The sequence below is a fragment of the Phyllobates terribilis genome, unplaced genomic scaffold (assembly GCF_046119375.1).
Source record: "Phyllobates terribilis strain yellow unplaced genomic scaffold, ASM4611937v1 Scaffold_11__3_contigs__length_659146591, whole genome shotgun sequence".
In the NCBI taxonomy this organism is placed as follows: domain Eukaryota; kingdom Metazoa; phylum Chordata; class Amphibia; order Anura; family Dendrobatidae; genus Phyllobates; species Phyllobates terribilis.
The window spans coordinates 609,166,739-609,189,304 of record NW_027362771.1 but is presented as its reverse complement, the minus strand read 5'-3'; the positions used below and the strand labels follow the sequence as shown (position 1 = coordinate 609,189,304).

The 22,566-nt window shown below is 41.6% G+C and overlaps 6 non-coding genes across 6 annotated transcripts; all 6 read left to right on the top strand.

The window, feature by feature from the left end:
- The first annotated feature begins 2,081 nt into the window (after nucleotides 1-2,081).
- On the top strand, nucleotides 2,082-2,163 carry TRNAL-AAG (transfer RNA leucine (anticodon AAG)). The gene has a single exon. It is a non-coding gene; the product is annotated as a tRNA-Leu (tRNA).
- Nucleotides 2,164-14,406: 12,243 nt separating this feature from the next.
- On the top strand, nucleotides 14,407-14,488 carry TRNAL-UAG (transfer RNA leucine (anticodon UAG)). The gene has a single exon. It is a non-coding gene; the product is annotated as a tRNA-Leu (tRNA).
- A 2,837-nt stretch (nucleotides 14,489-17,325) lies between these two features.
- Nucleotides 17,326-17,407, top strand: TRNAL-AAG (transfer RNA leucine (anticodon AAG)). The gene has a single exon. It is a non-coding gene; the product is annotated as a tRNA-Leu (tRNA).
- Nucleotides 17,408-18,782: 1,375 nt separating this feature from the next.
- TRNAL-UAG (transfer RNA leucine (anticodon UAG)) lies at nucleotides 18,783-18,864 on the top strand. Its single transcript has one exon. It is a non-coding gene; the product is annotated as a tRNA-Leu (tRNA).
- Nucleotides 18,865-20,242: 1,378 nt separating this feature from the next.
- Nucleotides 20,243-20,324, top strand: TRNAL-AAG (transfer RNA leucine (anticodon AAG)). Its single transcript has one exon. It is a non-coding gene; the product is annotated as a tRNA-Leu (tRNA).
- Nucleotides 20,325-21,703: 1,379 nt separating this feature from the next.
- TRNAL-UAG (transfer RNA leucine (anticodon UAG)) lies at nucleotides 21,704-21,785 on the top strand. The gene has a single exon. It is a non-coding gene; the product is annotated as a tRNA-Leu (tRNA).
- The last annotated feature ends 781 nt before the right edge of the window (nucleotides 21,786-22,566 follow it).

Genomic DNA, 22,566 nt, shown 5'->3' with positions numbered 1-22,566 from the left:
CTGTATAGATGGATTAATAGAACAAGTCCCACACACAGCTAGAAGCCCAATATTTTTTCAGAGGTAGATGCAGAAAAAAATATATTCAGTTTGCAACCTGATGGAGGTCAGTATAGATGGACTAATACAACAAGTCCCACGCACAGCTAGAAGCCCAATATTTTTTCAGAACTAGATGCAGAAAAAAATATATTCAGTTTGCAACCTGATGGAGGTCTGTATAGATGGACTAATACAAAAAGTCCCACACACAGCTAGAAGCCCAATATTTTTTCAGAGGTAGATGAAGAAAAAGATATATGCAGTTTGCAACCTGATGGAGGTCAGTATAGATGGACTAATACAACAAGTCCCACACACAGCTAGAAGCCCAATATTTTTTCAGAGCTAGATGCAGAAAAAAATGATATTGAATTTGCAACCTGATGGAGGTCAGTATAGATGGACTAATAGAATGATGCTATGCCCAAAAGATTTTACTTCACTAGGTGCAGTAAAAAAATTGGTATTCTATACACAGGTGGTATATCTTGCAACACAGATAGGCTACTCCACTGACTAACACACTCTGCAATAGGCCAAAAAGGATTAGCTTTGCTAGATTCAGCCAAATGCTGTGAAAAAAACTTGCACAGCACTGGCACAGACCTGCCTGGCAAAAACTGATAGGAACTGATGTAACCTAGTCCTGAAAAGGACTCCAATTACAATTAGTCTTTACTCCCACAATCTATCTATTTAAGAGCACAGACTTGCCTGATAAAAGTCGTAGGAAATGCTGTAACCTAGTCCTTAAAAGGACTGCAATCACAACTATTCCCTACTCCCAAGCTATCTGTAGATTTGTGCGAAAATTGGCTTGAAATTAACAAGGTATAGTGCACACAGCAACAGCCGTGCCGTCTAACACTCAGCTGCAGCAGTGAGAAAATGGTGGCGAAGGGGAAAATGGCTTGGTCTTATAGGGCAAGGACATGTGACATACACTGCCAATGACACATGCCCTTGCTTGTGTGAAAAAAAGCACTTCACTCCGTGTGTGCGCTGCTGATAGGCTGACAGACTGCACCTCCCCACTGTAAATGCGGGAAAGAGAAAAAAAAAATGGAGATCTTCATTGTTCCTGCAGAGATCCATCCCCTGCACCTCCCCCACCCCGCTGTACACTCAAACTGTGTATTAACATTAATTTTCATCATTACTGAGAAAAAATCCAGTTATGATTTTGGTGCATGAACAATTATCGAACATAACCTCGAACAGCCGAATTTTTCTCAAATTGTTCGTGTTCGCCGAACGGCTCGAACACCGCCCAAAACAGCTCGAATTTGAGATTGGCGAACAGTTAGAGTAGAATAACGCTCCTCTCTAATCTTCACTGAGCTGTAGAAGAAAAGGAAAATGTGAACAAGTCATACGAATCAATACTGCATATGAGTGGTCATGCTGGCTTTAGGCATCAGAATTAATTACATCATTTACCATCTATGTTACATCCATGTCAGTTCAATCAATGATCAACCATTCTCAAAATTTGCCAAAATCAATCTTGGTCAAAAGAAGTCTAACTGCTAGCTCATATCCCTGCTGCCTTTTTAGGATTATCAATACAAGATGAGTAGAGTGATTAGCAAACATAAACAAAGCCATGCTGCTTCTGCTGCTTTCCAGTAAGTCACCCTAGTGATCAACTCATAGCTACATTGCTCTGCACTGCTGTATAATGTCTTCCTTGCTGCTCCTTCTGATTATCTGTTACGTACAGGCAGGGGTGTAGGAATCCTTCATGTTTGAGTGTTCTGCATATGGGAGATCATAGCAAGTAATCTATACCACCTAATTCAGTTATATCTAAAAATTAGCGGATGAGAAAACAGAGGAAAGATTAGTTAAATATCTGGATACAAGTCATATGTTTTGTAAAATGGTGCCCTAGAGTGAATGTGCAAAAAAAATCCCTGATAACTACGTTGCTCATGCATAATAACATTTGTATTTTTGTCTAATTAGTTATACAATGTTTTCTGCAACTTATATCATTAGCAAATTTCTGATTTTAATAAGTTTGAACATCCGTAGAAGGTAGCATGGCCGAGCAGTCTAAGGCGCTGGATTAAGGCTCCAGTCTCTATGGAGGCGTGGGTTCAAATCCCACTGCTGCCATTATTTATGTGGATCTAATTTTTACCAAAAATTAGGAAACAGTTGAGGAAGTAAAGGGGGTTGAGAATTTAGGAGGCAGCGGTAATTCTATCCTATACTTTTGAACTACAAAAGGTGGAAAACCTGCGAAAACTGAGATTTTAAGATTGGACTGTAGAAAGGCAGTTTTCAATGGACTCAGTAAAAAGGAAGGAAAGGTAGGATGTTCTAAAGGAAAGAAATGTCCATGAAGGATGGGAGATTTTGCTAAATTTAATTCTTACTGCACAATCAGTAACAATCCCGAAAAGACGGAAAAATGGAAAGCATTTTTGGAGACCAGGATGGCTGAATACTGAACTTAAAAGCTTGATAAAAAGGAACAAAGAAATGAGTATCAAATGGAAAGAAGGGTTCATATCTCAAGAAGAATATAATGCTGTCTGCAGGGAAAGCTGGGCTAGCGTTAGAAGAGCTAAAGCCAGTAATGAATTGAGGCTTGCAAGAGAGACCAAAAGCAATAAGAAAGGATTTTGGAAGTAAGTCAAAAGTTAAAGAAAAGCCAAAGATGCTATAGGATTTTTAATGGATGAAAAGGGTAAAGTGGTCAATAATGATGTTGAGAAGACTGAACTTTTAAATTCCTATTTTGCTTCTGTGCTCTCTAAGAAAGCAAATGTAACATCAAGTGATCTTCACTGAGCTGTAGTAGAAAAGGAACATGTGAACAAGTCATACGTATGAATACTGCATATGAGTGGTCATGTTGGCATTAGGCATCAGAATTAATTACATAATTTACCATCTATGTTACATCCATGTCAGTTCAATCAATGATCAACCATTCTCAAAATTTGCCAAAATCAATCTTGGTCAAAAGAAGTCTAACTGCTAGCTCATATCCCTGCTGCCATTTTAGGGTTATCAATACAGGATGAGCAGAGTGATTAGCAAGCATAAACAGAGCCATGCTGCTTCTGCTGCTTTCCAGTAAGTCACCCTAGTGATGAACTCATAGCTACATTGCTCTGCACTGCTGTATGATGTCTTCCTTGCTGCTGCTTCTGATTATCTGTTGCGTACAGTCAGGGGTGTAGGAATCCTTCATGTTTGAGTGTCCTGTATATGGGAAATCATAGCAAGTAATCTATACCACCTAATTCAGTGATATTTAAAAATTAGAGGATGAGCCAACAGAGGAAAGATTAGTTAAATATCTGGATACAAGTCATATGTTTTGTAAAATGGTGCCTCAGAGTCAATGTTCAAACAATCCCTGATAACTATGTTACTCATGCATAATAATATTTGTATTTTTGTCTAATTAGTTATACAATGTTTTCTGCAAATTATATCATTAGCAAATTTCTGACTTAAATAAGTTTGAACATCCGTATGAGGTAACGTGGCCGAGCGGTCTAAGGCGCTGTATTAAGTCTCCAGTCTCTCTGGAGGCGTGTGTTCAAATCCCACCGCTGCCATTATTTATTTGGATCTAATTTTTACCAAAAATTAGGAAACAGTTGAGGAAGTAAAGGAGGTTGAGAATTTAGGAGGCAGCGGTAATTCTATCCTATACTTTTGAACTACAAAAGGTGGAAAACCTGCGAAAACTGAGATTTTAAGATTGGACTGTAGAAAGGCAGTTTTTAATGGACTCAGTAAAATGGAAGGAAAGGTAGGATGTTCTAAAGGAAAGAAATGTTCGGGAAGGAAGGGAGATTTTGCTAAATTAAATTCTCACTGCGCAATCAGTAACAATCCCGAAAAGAAGGAAGAATGGAAAGCATTTACGGAGACCAGGATGGCTGAATACTGAACTTAAATGCTTGCTAAAAGAGAAGAAAGAATTGAATATCAAATGAAAAGAAGGTTTCATATCTAAAGAAGAATATAATGCTGTCTGCAGGGAAAGCTGGGCTAGCGTTAGAAGAGCTAAAGCCAGTAATGAAGTGAGGCTTGCAAGAGAGACCAAAAGCAATAAGAAAGGATTTTGGAAGTAAGTCAAAAGTTAAAGAAAAGCCAAAGATGCTATAGGATTTTTAAAGGATGAAAAGGGTAAAGTGGTCAATAATGATGTTGAGAAGACTGAACTTTTAAATTCCTATTTTGCTTCTGTGCTCTCTAAGAAAGCAAATGTAACATCAAGTGATCTTCACTGAGCTGTAGAAGTAAAAAGGACCATGGGAGTAGTGTTGAGCCACCCCCGTAGTGTTCGAGTTCGGTTCGGTTCGTCGAACACCCGTGTGGTCGCCGAACTGTTCGTCGAACTGTTCGTCGAACACCTTCGAACACCGTTAAAACCAATGGCAGGCAAACAAAAACACATAGAAACACATAGAAAACACCTTCAAAGGTGTCCAAAAGCTGACAAACTGCTCAGAAGACACAACTAGCACATGGAAAAGTGACAAGTACATATAGTCATGCGAAAAGAAAAGAGGTGGAGGAGTAAAAGGAGGGGGAGACACAGATATAGGCATGTCATGCCCTTCTAAAATCCAAAAAGTGAGAAGCCGAGATGGCCAGTCCGCTCCTGCCCGTGCCACCTCCGTGTCGCCGGGTTTGTGCCAGAGCCGCGGTGAACCCTGACGGCCAGCCCCCCTCTCCCAATACTGGTGCCTGTCCGCTGGTGGGTCGAGAGAGCCCCCCTGTGGTGGAGGCAGCTCTAAGCTTTTTAATTTAAATTGTCCCTCTAATTTGAATGAATACACTTTAAATCCATTTACAAGGATCTATTGGAGGGCAAGTCTCATGCCAGCAGCCGCGTAATTCCAGCTCCAGTAGCGTCCACTAAAGCTGCTGCAGTTAAAAAGCTTTTATAAGGATCGAGCTCGGCTGTCCACCGCAAGGCATCCTAGTGCCAGTCCCAGCCCCTATGCCTTGGGGTGCCTCCTGATGCTCTTCACTATGTATCCCGTGGTCCCGAAGCATTTCCTTTGAAAAAATTAAGTGTCCAAACTACAGGTGGTGTAGCTTGCTTAACAGCCGGGATAATCCGCTGACTAGCAGACACTGCTACTAGGCACAAAGTATTTCCTGGGCTAGATGCAGTTAAAAATTTGTAAGTAGATACTCTCGTTGGATGCTGAGAAAGCATTCCATAGAGTCTCCTGGCACGCCATATATGATTCTCTTAAAAAGCTTGGGGTAGGGGTCTAGGAGACCCTTTTATAGCCAAAATCACGGCCCTGTATCACAATACGTCACCTAGGCTGAAGATAAATGGAACTGTAGCACCGAGGGCTCGGTTGCTACAGACGTATTGCACCTCACCCAGAGGTGTGATATCTCACTCTCAGATAAGGATGGAGTGTGGATCAGGACCCGACACCTGCATGCATTACACCACATTGCCGTGGGGCAGGGCGACCAATATGCCCCTGAGATGGGCACGACAGTCCCTGTCCCTGGCTGGAGTGGGGGGAGGGAACACTGAGGAAGGGGAACCCTGCAGTGCAGGAGCAGGGAGGAAGCAGTTCCTGGGTGCATTGAGAAGGGAGTATAAAAGGTGGGCACCATCTTAGTTCAGTGCAGAGAAGTCTGAGCAGAAGTGGCAGGGAGCAGGGGCTCTGCATGAGCTCTGCTCCGGAGGCGGGCCTAGTAACAGAGGCCCAGGCCTGCAAGAGGGAGAAGGAAGGAAGAGGAGCGGAGAAGGCTCCAGGAATGAGGAATGTAGGGATCCCAGGGGTGCGGACGGACGAGTCGCCACCGCACGCCCGAATCCACCTGCGTGGAGGGGTCAGGCCAAAGGGGGAGACCGGTCCCCGAACTAGTGGAGGCAGGAAACGACCCTCAGCTAGAAACCGGAGGCTCTGACATTTTATGTGGCGCAGTCCCTTGCTCCACCCGCTAGGAAGGCACCACATAGGGTCAGGGAAACTGGCGCCAAGTTTACCAAGAGGAGGCCCGAGGCAGCCGGACAGAAGTGTTGGTAAGAAAGGCCAGACAAAGGACACACAAAGGGGGTCCTGTGAAGCGCTCCAAAGTTATCTGGGAGTTGTCTGAGCCCCTCACCTGGTGAGCACAGTACGACGTGGGCAGCCGTTACCTGCAGACGTGGTCTGGATAATAAGAACTGTGAGTAAAGGCCCTGAACTGCATCACTGACTCCGTGTCGTTACTGCTGCTGCCCTGCACCATCACCCCCATCCTCCGCATACACTGCCCTGAGGCTATACTCCTCCCGTGGGGAGTTATGCTACGCTCTGCTGCACCCACAACACCAGCCTTAGCGGTCTACCCTGTAGCGGCGGTTCACTCTGACCGCAATCCACGGGTGGCGTAGTCGGACATTTAAACATCAAAACCACATAAATAGTTCCGCCACTGGTTTGACCGCCCTGAGCCACGGAACCGGATCGCCGCCACGAAGACTACAACCACCAGCATCCACCAAAAAGTGTCCGGCTCCGGGTGTCCCAAGGCCCAGGGGGTGCGTCAGAACATTTTCATCACCTTTCACAATCACCAATGGGACAAGGCAGGGATGTCCTCTGTCCCCTCTCTTATACATCCTAGTGATGGAGCACCTGCTCTCATCAATTCGCCATAACCCCAATATTAGGTGGATTGAGGTGGGAGGCACCGAGTACAAGTGCTCTCTATTTGCTGATGATGTCCTAGTATATATCACTCAATCACATATATCCATCCCTGCTGTTATGGCTGAAATAGATCACTTTGTTACATGGTAAAATTTTAAAATCAATGCAGCGAAGTCTGAGGCCCTCGATGTCTCCCTCCCTAAATCCATATAGGATTCCATCCAGTCCAACTTTCCCTTTGCCTGGCCCTCACAGGGTATCAAATACTTAGGAATTCCTATTCATAGAGACCTCTCCCATCTATGTTATCTTAGTTTTGGGCCCTTTATTGAACAATTCCATACAGACCACGGTTGGCAAGTTAGAACTGTAAGATTCACTACGTGAACCACTGGTGTTTTGTGGAAAAGCACATGTAAGATTCTGCAACAGTCTCTGCTGATACTCCTGCATGCGTGCATCCCTTTCTATGGCAGCAATAATTTCTGCAAATTTACTTTTGTACCAGGGATCTAACAGTGTGGCAACCCAGTAGTCAGGATTATTTCGAATTCTGACAATATGAGGGTCATGCTGCAGGTAGTGCAGCATGAAGGCACTTATGCGTCTTGCGCATCTCGGAGCCCCAAAATTATTTTCCGGGCTAGATGCAGCTAAAAATTATTTTTAATTTTAAATCTGGTGAAGCTTATTATAGATGGCCTAATAGGATCAGTGCTGCACACTGCTACAAAGCCCAAATTATTTTCCAGTCAAGATACAGATAAACATGATTAGTAATTTGAAAGCTTAAAACGGTTGGTAGGGTGATTTTAACCAATCATCAAGCTTTTACTCTCCCCAGGATGACACAGGGGTAGAAAAGTCGTTTCGGATCCATGATTTGTTCATCTTTATGAACGTGAGTCTGTCTACATTATCAGTGGAGAGCCGCGTGCGCTTATCTGTCAGCACACCACCAGCAGCGCTGAACACACGTTCAGACAGAACGCTGGCTGCGGGGCATGACAAGATCTCCAAGGCGTAAGTGGCTAGCTCCGGCCATTTATCCAGATTGGAAGCCCAAAAAGAGCAAGGGTCCAGTGACACAGTCGTGGCTTCAATGTTTACTTGGAGATACTCCTGTACCATCGTCTCTAGGCGTTGACTATGTGTCAGACTTCTTGTCTCCTGTGGCCTTGCAAAGGATGGGCTAAAAAAGTGGTGAAATGATTCCGCAAAATTGATGTTACCAGCAGATACTGTGGTTCTGTTACGGTTTGAGTGCTGAACACTTGACGGTCCCACGGTTGGCAAGTTGGAACTGTGAGATTCACTACGTGCACCACTGGTATTTTGTGGAAAAGCACATGTAAGATTCTGCAACAGTCTCTGCTGATACTCCTGCATGCGTGCATCCCTTTCTATGGCAGGAATAATTTCTGCAAATTTACTTTTGTACCGGGGATCTAACAGTGTGGCAACCCAGTAGTCAGGATTATTTCTAATTCTCACAATTCGAGGGTCATGTTGCAGGTAGTGCAGCAAGAAGGCACTCATGTGTGTTGCGCATCCAGGAGCACCAAGTCCCTGTTGTGTTGGTGGCGAGGTAACAATCATGCTTCCTTCCTCTGTCCTCTCCCCCCAACCTCGCACAACAGAAATGTGATCAAGGTCTCCCTCATCTGATGAGTCTTCCATCAGTTCGTCCTCCACTTCTTCCTGGGCTCCTGCACCTTCCTCACTAGTTTGGCTGCTACCATGCACCCTGGTAAAACCATCTCCCCCACCCTCACATGCCTGCCGCCTTGGTGCTGCCGACCGTCTGGACTTTGCAGATGTTAACCCTTCCGCATACAACTCCTCCTCCTCTACTTCCTCCACCTCCTCTTGTGCCACCACCTGACTCCGAATTCTGTTTAACATGTGCTCCAGCATGTAAATCACCGGAATAGTCATGCTGATAATGGCATCGTCAGCACTAAACATCTTCGTCGCCATTTCAAAACTGTGCAGAAGGGTGCATAGGTTCCTGATCTGAGACCACTCCTCCAGCGTGATTTGCCCCACCTCTGAATCTCGTTGGCCCAGGCTATACGTCAGAACGTATTGCACCAGGGCTTGTCGGTGCTGCCACAGTCGCTGCAACATGTGCAGAGTTGAATTCCACCGGGTAGGCACATCGCATTTTAGCCGGTGAAGTGGCAGGCCCAACGACTTCTGTAGAGATGTAAGTCGCTGAGCTGCGGGATGCGAACGGCGGAAGTGAGCACACAGCGACCGTGCCCTCTGCAGAAGGCCATCTAGTCTGGGATAGTGGGCTAAAAATTGCTGGACAACCAGGTTCAACACGTGAGCCATACAAGGCACGTGTGTGACATTGCCCCGGCGAAGGGCCGAACCCAGGTTTGCAGCATTGTCGCACACGGCCTTCCCTGGTTTCAGGTCCAGTGGAGACAACCATTCATGAAATTGGTTCTCCAGAGCTGACCACAACTCCTCAGCTGTGTGACTCACATTTCCCAGACATTTCAATGTAAAAACCGCCTGATGACGTTGAGCCCTACTGCCAGCATAGTAAGGAGGTGTGCAGGATCCCTTCTGCGCAGTTAGAAAGCTTGTGGCATGACCAGACAGGCTTTGGGTGCAGGTGGAAGACCGAGAGGAGGTTGAGGAGGCAGAAGCAGTGGAGGAACTTTGACATAAAGAGGATTGACGCACAACTCGTGGGGACGGCAAGACTTGGACAGCAGCCCCTTGTCCTGCTGTCACCATAGTTACCCAGTGCCCAGTCAGCGACATGTAACGCCCCTGTCCATGCCTACTCGTCCAAGTGTCTGTGGTGAAATGCACCCTGTCACACACAGAGTTTCTCAAAGAAGCGGTGATGTTGTGTGCGACATGCTGGTGGAGCGCAGGCACACCTTTCTTTGAGAAGTAGTGCCGACTGGGCATCTGGTACTGGGGCACTGCGACGGACATAAGGTCTCGAAAATCCTCTGTGTCCACCAGGCGGAAAGGCAGCATTTCTGTAGCCAAGAGCTTGCAGATGGTGAAATTTAACCTCTTAGCTTTCTCATGGCTAAGAGGAAATGGTCTTTTACTTGTCCACATCTGAGGGACCGAGGGCTGGCTATTGTGCTTAGACGGGGTTGATAAGGGTGTCCCCGGCAAACTGCCGGTCTGTGAGGAAGATGCAGGCGGACATGTTAGGTTGCCTTGATCCAAAGGTGGTGCTATCGATGTCGGACAGCGCTCAACACCAGCTGGTGTTACCACCTCCAAAGAAAATGATGACCTGCCAATCACGCTGGCTATTGCGGGTAAAGAGGTGGCAGGTCTGCGCCCCAAAACAGGTGTGACTGCTGTCCCCCCAGTCACAGAGGATGAAGAGGCCGCGGATGCACAAGATATGGCAGACGGTGATTGGCCCGGTTGGCTAGGCCGCATTGTAGCACACTGAGCTTCCCACTGCAACTTATGCTTTATGTCCATGTGCCGGTTCATGCATGAAGTACTCAAACTATGTATTTTTTGGCCTCTACTTAGCTTTTGCTGACAAATGTTACAGATAACACGAGTTGGGTCATCTTTATCAATCTGAAAAAATGCCCAGGCTATGCAAGGCTTAGCACCCATGCGACCTGAAGAGCCACCATGACTTGTGGTGAGAGGCAGAGTTGTGTTTGAGGATGCAGTTGTTGACGTGCTTCCAGTACTACGTCTCTGTCCAGGAAGGCGCAACCTGACATCGTCGTCACTAGCATCTTCCTCCACCTCCTCTGCTGACCTCATCTCTTGGCTGACTGTGGGTTGACAGTAAGTGGGATCTCCGACCTCATCATCATCACCCTGTGCGTTATCACACCCGTCGTCCTCAGAGCCAACCTGTTCCTGCCCTGACAAAAAACTAAAGTTGTCGCTCCAATCAGGTATTTGAGTCTTATCATCGTCTTCCTCATTGTCTCCACCAACAGGAGTTACAGTTTGGGAATGAGGGTCTACATTATGGTCAGAACCTTCTGCGTCTGGTCCTGGATCCGACTCATAAAGATTCTGGGCATCAGTGCAGATCATTTCCTCGTCTGGATTCACAGAAGCGCTGGAGTCGACCTCTGATTCCCAGGCTATAGTATGAGTAAACAGCTCTGCAGACTCAACCATCTGTTCTACCTCATACTCAGACGGGCAGCTGGAGATTTGGGAGCTGTGAGGAAGCAAGTGCGATTTGGGTGACACCTTTGAGGACTGGAGTATTTGTGATGTTGAAGTTGATGTGGAGGAGAGCCCACTTAAAGGAGCACTTGATATCCGTTGAAGCACCTGCTGTTTTTGTGCCTCATCTGGAATTTGTAGCGATTGGCGTGGCCGTAAGAAAGGGATCTTATCACATTGTCCGCTAAAAGAAGTAGACATTTTAGATTGGCTGGAAGATGGTCTTTCTTCTGCACCTACCCCACGGACACAACCTTTTTTCCCCTTCCCAACACGCCTATTCCCCTTTCCACCAGCAGCAGGCCTTTTTCCACTGATTTTGGTGGTTAACTAATTCACAACTCTGGAGTTGTTTGCACAAAAAAACAATGGATGGTAACCGAGCAGAGCTGAGTGGCCAAACTGTGGTATTAGGCCAAAACTATTGGCTGGGCTAGATGCAGAAAAAAATTATTTTTAATTTGCAACCTGATGGAGGTCAGTATAGATGGACTAATAGAACAAGTCCCACACGCTGCTAGAAGCCCAAATATTTTTTCTGAGATAAATGAAGAAAAAAATTATTTTTAATTTGCAACCTGATGGAGGTCAGTATAGATGGACTAATAGACCAAGTCCCACACACTGCTAGAAGCCCAAATATTTTTTCAGAGCTAGATGCAGAAAAAAATTATTTTTAATTTGCAACCTGATCGAGGTCAGTATAGATGGACTAATAGACCAAGTCCCACACACTGCTAGAAGCCCAAATATTTTTTCAGAGCTAGATGCAGAAAAAAATTATTTTTAATTTGCAACCTGATGGAGGTCAGTATAGATGGACTAATAGACCAAGTCCCACACACCGCTAGAAGCCCAAATATTTTTTCAGAGCTAGATGCAGAAAAAAATTATTTTTAATTTGCAACCTGATGGAGGTCAGTATAGATGGACTAATAGACCAAGTCCCACACACTGCTAGAAGCCCAAATATTTTTTCAGAGCTAGATGCAGAAAAAAATTATTTTTAATTTGCAACCTGATGGAGGTCAGTATAGATGGACTAATAGACCAAGTCCCACACACCGCTAGAAGCCCAAATATTTTTTCAGAGCTAGATGCAGAAAATTTTTTTATTCAATTTGCAACCTGATGGAGGTCAGTATAGATGGACTAATAGACCAAGTCCCACACACTGCTAGAAGCCCAAATATTTTTTCAGAGCTAGATGCAGAATTTTTTTTTATTCAATTTGCAACCTGATGGAGGTTATTATAGATGGACTAATAGACCAAGTCCCACACACTGCTAGAAGCCCAAATATTTTTTCAGAGCTAGATGCAGAAAAAAATTATTTTTAATTTGCAACCTGATGGAGGTCAGTATAGATGGACTAATAGACCAAGTCCCACACACTGCTAGAAGCCCAAATATTTTTTCAGAGCTACATGCAGAAAAAAAATATTTTTAATTTGCAACCTGATGGAGGTCAGTATAGATGGACTAATAGAACAAGTCCCACACGCTGCTAGAAGCCCAAATATTTTTTCAGAGATAAATGAAGAAAAAAATTATTTTTAATTTGCAACCTGATGGAGATCAGTATAGATGGACTAATAGACCAAGTCCCACACACTGCTAGAAGCCCAAATATTTTTTCAGAGCTAGATGCAGAAAAAAATTATTTTTAATTTGCAACCTGATGGAGGTCAGTATAGATGGACTAATAGACCAAGTCCCACACACTGCTAGAAGCCCAAATATTTTTTCAGAGCTAGATGCAGAAAAAAATTATTTTTAATTTGCAACCTGATGGAGGTCAGTATAGATGGACTAATAGACCAAGTCCCACACACCGCTAGAAGCCCAAATATTTTTTCAGAGCTAGATGCAGAAAAAAATTATATTCAGTTTGCAACCTGATGGAGGTCAGTATAGATGGACTAATAGAATGATGCTATGCCCAAAAGATTTTACTTCACTAGGTGCAGTAAAAAAATTGGTATTCTATACACAGGTGGTATATCTTGCAACACAGATAGGCTACTCCACTGACTAACACACTCTGCAATAGGCCAAAAAGGATTAGCTTTGCTAGATTCAGCCAAATGCTGTGAAAAAAACTTGCACAGCACTGGCACAGACCTGCCTGGCAAAAACTGATAGGAACTGATGTAACCTAGTCCTGAAAAGGACTCCAATTACAATTAGTCTTTACTCCCACAATCTATCTATTTAAGAGCACAGACCTGCCTGATAAAAGTCGTAGGAAATGCTGTAACCTAGTCCTTAAAAGGACTGCAATCACAACTATTCCCTACTCCCAAGCTATCTGTATATTTGTGCGAAAATTGGCTTGAAATTAACAAGGTATAGCGCACACAGCAACAGCGGTGCCGTCTAACACGCAGCTGCAGCAGTGAGAAAATGGTGGCGACGGGGAAAATGGCTTGGTCTTATAGGGCAAGGACATGTGACATACACTGCCAATCACACATGCCCTTGCTTGTGTTAAAAAAAGCACTTCGCTCCGTGTGTGCGCTGCTGATAGGCTGACAGATTGCACCTCCCCACTGCAAATGCGGGAAAGAGAAAAAAAAATGGAGATCTTCATTGTTCCTGCAGAGATCCATCCCCTGCCCCTCCCCCCGCCCCGCTGTACACTCAAACTGCGTATTAACATTAATTTTCATCATTACTGAGAAAAAATCCAGTTATGATTTTGGTGCACGAACAGTTATCGAACATAACCTCGAACAGCCGAATTTTTCTCAAATTGTTCGTGTTCGCCGACCGGCTCGAACACCACCCAAAACAGCTCGAATTTGAGATTGGCGAACAGTTCGAGTAGAACAACGCTCATCTCTACATGTGAGCAAGTCATACGTATGAATACGGCATATGAATAGTCATGTTGGCTTTAGGCATCAGAATTACATAATTTACCATCTATGTTACATCCATGTCAGTTCAATCAATGATCAACCATTCTCAAAATTTTCCAAATTCAATCTTGGTCAAAAGAAGTCTAACTGCTAGCTCATATCCCTGCTGCCTTTTTAGGATTATCAATACAAGATGAACATAGTGATTAGCAAACATAAACAGAGCCATGCTGCTTCTGCTGCTTTCCAGTAAGTCACCCTAGTGATGAACTCATAGCTACATTACTCTACAATGCTGTATAATGTCTTCCTTGCTGCTGCTTCTGATTATCTGTTGCGTACAGGCAGGGGTGTAGGAATCCTTCATGTTTGAGTGTCCTGTATATGGTAGATCATAGCAAGTAATCTATACCACCTAATTCAGTGATATCTAAAAATTAGCGCATGAGCCAACATAGGAAAGATTAGGTAAATATCTGGATGCAAGTCATATGTTTTGTAAAATGGTGCCCCAGAGTCAATGTACAAACAATTCCCTTATAATTACATTGCTGTTGCATAATAACATTTGTCTTTTTGTCTTATTGGATATAAAATATTTTCTGCCACTTACATCAAAAGCAAACTTCTGATATAAATAACTTTAAACATATGTAAGAGGTAGCGTGTCCGAGCGGTCTAAGGCACTGGATTTAGGCTCCAGTCTCTCTGGAGGCGTGGGTTCAAGTCCCACTGCTGCCATTATTTATTTGGATCTAATTTTTACCAAAAATTAGGAAACGGTTGAGGAATAAAGGGGATTGAGAACTTAGGAGGCAGCGATCATGCTATCCATTAATTTTGAACTACAAAAGGAGGAAAGCCTGCGAAAACTGAGATTATAAGATTGGACTGCATAAAGGCAGTTTTCAATGGACTCAGTAAAAAGGAAGGAAAGGTAGGATGTTCTAAAGAAAAGAAATGTCCAGAAAGGATGGGAGATTTCGCTTAATTAAATCCTCACTGCATAATCAGTAACAATCCCAAAAAGAAGGAAGAATGGATAGCATTTATGGAGACCAGGATGGCTGAATACTGAATTTAAAAGCTTGCTAAAAAGGAACAAAGAATTGAATATCAAATGAAAAGAAGGGTTCATATCTAAAGAAGAATATAATGCTGTCTGCAGGGAAAGCTGGGCTAGCGTTAGAAGAGCTAAAGCCAGTAATGAAGTGAGGCTTGCAAGAGAGACCAAAAGCAATAAGAAAGGATTTTGGTAGTAAGTCAAAAGTTAAAGAAAAGCCAAAGATGCTATAGGATTTTTAAAGGATGAAAAGGGTAAAGTGGTCAATTAGATGTTGAGAAGACTGAACTTTTACATTCCTATTTTGCTTCTGTGCTCTCTAAGAAAGCAAATGTAACATCAAGTGATCTTCTCTGAGCTGTAGAAGAAAAGGAACATGTGAACAAGTCATACGTATGAATACTGCATATGAGTGGCCATGTTGACATTAGGCATCAGAATTAATTACATAATTTACCATCTATGTTACATCCATGTCAGTTCAATCAATGATCAACCATTCTCAAAACTTGCCAAAATCAATCTTGGTCAAAAGAAGTCTAACTGCTAGCTCATATTCCTGCTGCCTTTTTAGGGTTATCAATACAGGATGAGCAGAGTGATTAGCAAACATAAACAGAGCCATGCTGCTTCTGCTGCTTTCCAGTAAGTCAGCCTAGTGATGAACTCATAGCTAAATTGCTCTGCACTGCTTTATAATGTGTTCCTTGCTGCTGCTTCTGATAATCTGTTACGTACAGGCAGGGGTGTAGGAATCCTTCATGTTTGAGTGTCCTGTATATGGGAGATCATAGCAAGTAATCTATACCACCTAATTCAGTGATATCTAAAAATTAGCGCATGAGCCAACATAGGAAAGATTAGGTAAATATCTGGATACAAGTCATATGTTTTGTAAAATGGTGCCCCAGAGTCAATGTACAAACAATTCCCTGATAACTACGTTGCTCATGCATAATAACATTTGTATTTTTGTCTAATTAGTTATACAATATTTTCTGCAACTTATATCATTAGCAAATTTCTGATTTAAATAAGTTTGAACATGCGTATGAGGTATCGTGGCCCAGCGGTCTAAGGCACTGGATTTAGGCTCCAGTCTGTCTGGAGACGTGGGTTCAAGTCCCACTGCTGCTATTATTTATTTGGATCTAATTTTTACCAAAAATTAGGAAACGGTTGAGGAATAAAGGGGATTGAGAACCTAGGAGGCAGCGATCATGCTATCCATTAATTTTGAACTACAAAAGGAGGAAAGCCTGCGAAAACTGAGATTATAAGATTGGACTGTATAAAGGCAGTTTTCAATGGACTCAGTAAAAAGGAAGGAAAGATAGGATGTTCTAAAGAAAAGAAATGTCCAGAAAGGATGGGATATTTTGCTTAATTAAATCCTCACTGCATAATCAGTAACAATCCCAAAAAGAAGGAAGAATGGAAAGCATTTATGGAGACCAGGATGGCTGAATACTGAATTTAAAAGCTTGCTAAAAAGGAACAAAGAATTGAATATCAAATGAAAAGAAGGGTTCATATCTAAAGAAGAATATAATGCTGTCTGCAGGGAAAGCTGGGCTAGCGTTGGAAGAGCTAAAGCCAGTAATGAAGTGAGGCTTGCAAGAGAGACCAAAAGCAATAAGAAAGGATTTTGGAAGTAAGTCAAAAGTTAAAGAAAAGCCAAAGATGCTATAGGATTTTTAAAGGATGAAAAGGGTAAAGTGGTCAATAATGATGTTGAGAAGACTGAACTTTTACATTCCTATTTTGCTTCTGTGCTCTCTAAGAAAGCAAATGTAACATCAAGTGATCTTCTCTGAGCTGTAGAAGAAAAGGAACATGTGAACAAGTCATACGTATGAATACTGCATATGAGTGGCCATGTTGACATTAGGCATCAGAATTAATTACATAATTTACCATCTATGTTACATCCATGTCAGTTCAATCAATGATCAACCATTCTCAAAACTTGCCAAAATCAATCTTGGTCAAAAGAAGTCTAACTGCTAGCTCATATTCCTGCTGCCTTTTTAGGGTTATCAATACAGGATGAGCAGAGTGATTAGCAAACATAAACAGAGCCATGCTGCTTCTGCTGCTTTCCAGTAAGTCAGCCTAGTGATGAACTCATAGCTAAATTGCTCTGCACTGCTTTATAATGTCTTCCTTGCTGCTGCTTCTGATAATCTGTTACGTACAGGCAGGGGTGTAGGAATCCTTCATGTTTGAGTGTCCTGTATATGGGAGATCATAGCAAGTAATCTATACCACCTAATTCAGTGATATCTAAAAATTAGCGGATGAGAAAACAGAGGAAAGATTAGTTAAATATCTGGATACAAGTCATATGTTTTGTAAAATGGTGCCCCAGAGACAATGTCCAAACAAATCCCTGATAACTACGTTGCTCATGCATAATAACATTTGTATTTTTGTCTAATTAGTTATACAATGTTTTCTGCAACTTATTTCATTAGCAAATTTCTGATTTAAATAAGTTTGAACATCCGTATGAGGTTGCGTGGCCGAGCGGTCTAAGGCGCTGGATTAAGGCTTCAGTCTCTATGGAGGTGTGGGTTCAAATCCCACCGCTGCCATTATTTATTTGGATCTAATTTTTACAAAAAATTAGGAAACAGTTGAGGAAGTAAAGGGGGTTGAGAATTTAGGAGGCAGCGGTAATTCTATCCTATACTTTTGAACTACAGAAGGTGGAAAACCTGCGAAAACTGAGATTTTAAGATTGGACTGTAGAAAGGCAGTTTTCAATGGACTCAGTAAAAAGGAAGGAAAGGTAGGATGTTCTAAAGGAAAGAAATGTCCAGAAAGGCTGGGAGATTTTGCTAAATTAAATTCTCTCTGCACAATCAGTAACAATCCCAAAAAGAAGGAAGAATGTAAAGCATTTATGGAGACCAGGATTGCTGAATACTGAACTTAAATGCTTGCTAAAAGGGAAGAAAGAATTGAATATCAAATGAAAAGAAGTTTTCATATCTAAAGAAGAATATAATGCTGTCTGCAGGGAAAGCTGGGCTAGCGTTAGAAGAGCTAAAGCCAGTAATGAAGTGAGGCTTGCAAGAGAGACCAAAAGCAATAAGAAAGGATTTTGGAAGTAAGTCAAAAGTTAAAGAAAAGCCAAAGATGCTATAGGATTTTTAAAGGATGAAAAGGGTAAAGTGGTCAATAATGATGTTGAGTAGACTGAACTTTTAAATTCCTATTTTGCTTCTGTGCTGTCTAAGAAAGCAAATGTAACATCAAATGATCTTCACTGAGCTGTAGAAGAAAAGGAACATTTGAACAAGTCATACGTATGAATACGGCATATGAATAGTCATGTTGGCTTTAGGCATCAGAATTACATAATTTACCATCTATGTTACATCCATGTCAGTTCAATCAATGATCAACCATTCTCAAAATTTTCCAAATTCAATCTTGGTCAAAAGAAGTCTAACTGCTAGCTCATATCCCTGCTGCCTTTTTAGGATTATCAATACAAGATGAACATAGTGATTAGCAAACATAAACAGAGCCATGCTGCTTCTGCTGCTTTCCAGTAAGTCACCCTAGTGATGAACTCATAGCTACATTGCTCTACAATGCTGTATAATGTCTTCCTTGCTGCTGCTTCTGATTATCTGTTGCGTACAGGCAGGGGTGTAGGAATCCTTCATGTTTGAGTGTCCTGTATATGGTAGATCATAGCAAGTAATCTATACCACCTAATTCAGTGATATCTAAAAATTAGCGCATGAGCCAACATAGGAAAGATTAGGTAAATATCTGGATACAAGTCATATGTTTTGTAAAATGGTGCCCCAGAGTCAATGTACAAACAATTCCCTGATAACTACGTTGCTCATGCATAATAACATTTGTATTTTTGTCTAATTAGTTATACAATGTTTTCTGCAACTTATATCATTAGCAAATTTCTGATTTAAATAAGTTTGAACATGCGTATGAGGTATCGTGGCCCAGCGGTCTAAGGCACTGGATTTAGGCTCCAGTCTCTCTGGAGGCGTGGGTTCAAGTCCCACTGCTGCCATTATTTATTTGGATCTAATTTTTACCAAAAATTAGGAAACGGTTGAGGAATAAAGGGGATTGAGAACTTAGGAGGCAGCGATCATGCTATCCATTAATTTTGAACTACAAAAGGAGGAAAGCCTGCGAAAACTGAGATTATAAGATTGGACTGTATAAAGGCAGTTTTCAATGGACTCAGTAAAAAGGAAGGAAAGGTAGGATGTTCTAAAGAAAAGAAATGTCCAGAAAGGATGGGAGATTTTGCTTAATTAAATCCTCACTGCATAATCAGTAACAATCCCAAAAAGAAGGAAGAATGGAAAGCATTTATGGAGACCAGGATGGCTGAATACTGAATTTAAAAGCTTGCTAAAAAGGAACAAAGAATTGAATATCAAATGAAAAGAAGGGTTCATATCTAAAGAAGAATATAATGCTGTCTGCAGGGAAAGCTGGGCTAGCGTTAGAAGAGCTAAAGCCAGTAATGAAGTGAGGCTTGCAAGAGAGACCAAAAGCAATAAGAAAGGATTTTGGAAGTAAGTCAAAAGTTAAAGAAAAGCCAAAGATGCTATAGGATTTTTAAAGGATGAAAAGGGTAAAGTGGTCAATAATGATGTTGAGAAGACTGAACTTTTACATTCCTATTTTGCTTCTGTGCTCTCTAAGAAAGCAAATGTAACATCAAGTGATCTTCTCTGAGCTGTAGAAGAAAAGGAACATGTGAACAAGTCATACGTATGAATACTGCATATGAGTGGCCATGTTGACATTAGGCATCAGAATTAATTACATAATTTACCATCTATGTTACATCCATGTCAGTTCAATCAATGATCAACCATTCTAAAAACTTGCCAAAATCAATCTTGGTCAAAAGAAGTCTAACTGCTAGCTCATATTCCTGCTGCCTTTTTAGGGTTATCAATACAGGATGAGCAGAGTGATTAGCAAACATAAACAGAGCCATGCTGCTTCTGCTGCTTTCCAGTAAGTCAGCCTAGTGATGAACTCATAGCTAAATTGCTCTGCACTGCTTTATAATGTCTTCCTTGCTGCTGCTTCTGATAATCTGTTACGTACAGGCAGGGGTGTAGGAATCCTTCATGTTTGAGTGTCCTGTATATGGGAGATCATAGCAAGTAATCTATACCACCTAATTCAGTGATATCTAAAAATTAGCGGATGAGAAAACAGAGGAAAGATTAGTTAAATATCTGGATACAAGTCATATGTTTTGCAAAATGGTGCCCCAGAGACAATGTCCAAACAAATCCCTGATAACTATGTTGCTCATGCATAATAACATTTGTATTTTTGTCTAATTAGTTATACAATGTTTTCTGCAACTTATTTCATTAGCAAATTTCTGATTTAAATAAGTTTGAACATCCGTATGAGGTAGCGTGGCCGAGCGGTCTAAGGCGCTGGATTAAGGCTTCAGTCTCTATGGAGGTGTGGGTTCAAATCCCACCGCTGCCATTATTTATTTGGATCTAATTTTTACAAAAAATTAGGAAACAGTTGAGGAAGTAAAGGGGGTTGAGAATTTAGGAGGCAGCGGTAATTCTATCCTATACTTTTGAACTACAGAAGGTGGAAAACCTGCGAAAACTGAGATTTTAAGATTGGACTGTAGAAAAGCAGTTTTCAATGGACTCAGTAAAAAGGAAGGAAAGGTAGGATGTTCTAAAGGAAAGAAATGTCCAGAAAGGCTGGGAGATTTTGCTAAATTAAATTCTCTCTGCACAATCAGTAACAATCCCAAAAAGAAGGAAGAATGTAAAGCATTTATGGAGACCAGGATTGCTGAATACTGAACTTAAATGCTTGCTAAAAGGGAAGAAAGAATTGAATATCAAATGAAAAGAAGGTTTCATATCTAAAGAAGAATATAATGCTGTCTGCAGGGAAAGCTGGGCTAGCGTTAGAAGAGCTAAAGCCAGTAATGAAGTGAGGCTTGCAAGAGAGACCAAAAGCAATAAGAAAGGATTTTGGAAGTAAGTCAAAAGTTAAAGAAAAGCCAAAGATGCTATAGGATTTTTAAAGGATGAAAAGGGTAAAGTGGTCAATAATGATGTTGAGAAGACTGAACTTTTAAATTCCTATTTTGCTTCTGTGCTCTCTAAGAAAGCAAATGTAACATCAAGTGATCTTCACTGAGCTGTAGAAGTAAAAAGGAACATGTGAGCAAGTCATACGTATGAATACGGCATATGAATAGTCATGTTGGCTTTAGGCATCAGAATTACATAATTTACCATCTATGTTACATCCATGTCAGTTCAATCAATGATCAACCATTCTCAAAATTTTCCAAATTCAATCTTGGTCAAAAGAAGTCTAACTGCTAGCTCATATCCCTGCTGCCTTTTTAGGATTATCAATACAAGATGAACATAGTGATTAGCAAACATAAACAGAGCCATGCTGCTTCTGCTGCTTTCCAGTAAGTCACCCTAGTGATGAACTCATAGCTACATTGCTCTACAATGCTGTATAATGTCTTCCTTGCTGCTGCTTCTGATTATCTGTTGCGTACATGCAGGGGTGTAGGAATCCTTCATGTTTGAGTGTCCTGTATATATTGTAGATCATAGCAAGTAATCTATACCACCTAATTCAGTGATATCTAAAAATTAGCGCATGAGCCAACATAGGAAAGATTAGGTAAATATCTGGATACAAGTCATATGTTTTGTAAAATGGTGCCCCAGAGTCAATGTACAAACAATTCCCTTATAATTACGTTGCTGTTGCATAATAACATTTGTCTTTTTGTCTTATTGGATATAAAATATTTTCTGCCACTTACATCAAAAGCAAACTTCTGATATAAAGAACTTTAAACATCTGTAAGAGGTAGCGTGTCCGAGCGGTCTAAGGCACTGGATTTAGGCTCCAGTCTCTCTGGAGGCATGGGTTCAAGTCCCACTGCTGCCATTATTTATTTGGATCTAATTTTTACCAAAAATTAGGAAACGGTTGAGGAATAAAGGGGATTGAGAACTTAGGAGGCAGCGATCATGCTATCCATTAATTTTGAACTACAAAAGGAGGAAAGCCTTTGAAAACTGAGATCATAAGATTGGACTGTATAAAGGCAGTTTTCAATGGACTTAGTAAAAAGGAAGGAAAGGTAGGATGTTCTAAAGGAAAGAAATGTCCAGAAAGGATGGGAGATTTTGCTTAATTAAATCCTCACTGCATAATCAGTAACAATCCCAAAAAGAAGGAAGAATGGAAAGCATTTATGGAGACCAGGATGGCTGAATACTGAATTTAAAAGCTTGCTAAAAAGGAACAAAGAATTGAATATCAAATGAAAAGAAGGGTTCATATCTAAAGAAGAATATAATGCTGTCTGCAGGGAAAGCTGGGCTAGCGTTAGAAGAGCTAAAGCCAATAATGAAGTGAGGCTTGCAAGAGAGACCAAAAGCAATAAGAAAAGATTTTGGAAGTAAGTCAAAAGTTAAAGAAAAGCCAAAGATGCTATAGGATTTTTAAAGGATGAAAAGGGTAAAGTGGTCAATAATGATGTTGAGAAGACTGAACTTTTACATTCCTATTTTGCTTCTGTGCTCTCTAAGAAAGCAAATGTAACATCAAGTGATCTTCTCTGAGCTGTAGAAGAAAAGGAACATGTGAACAAGTCATACGTATGAATACTGCATATGAGTGGCCATGTTGACATTAGGCATCAGAATTAATTACATAATTTACC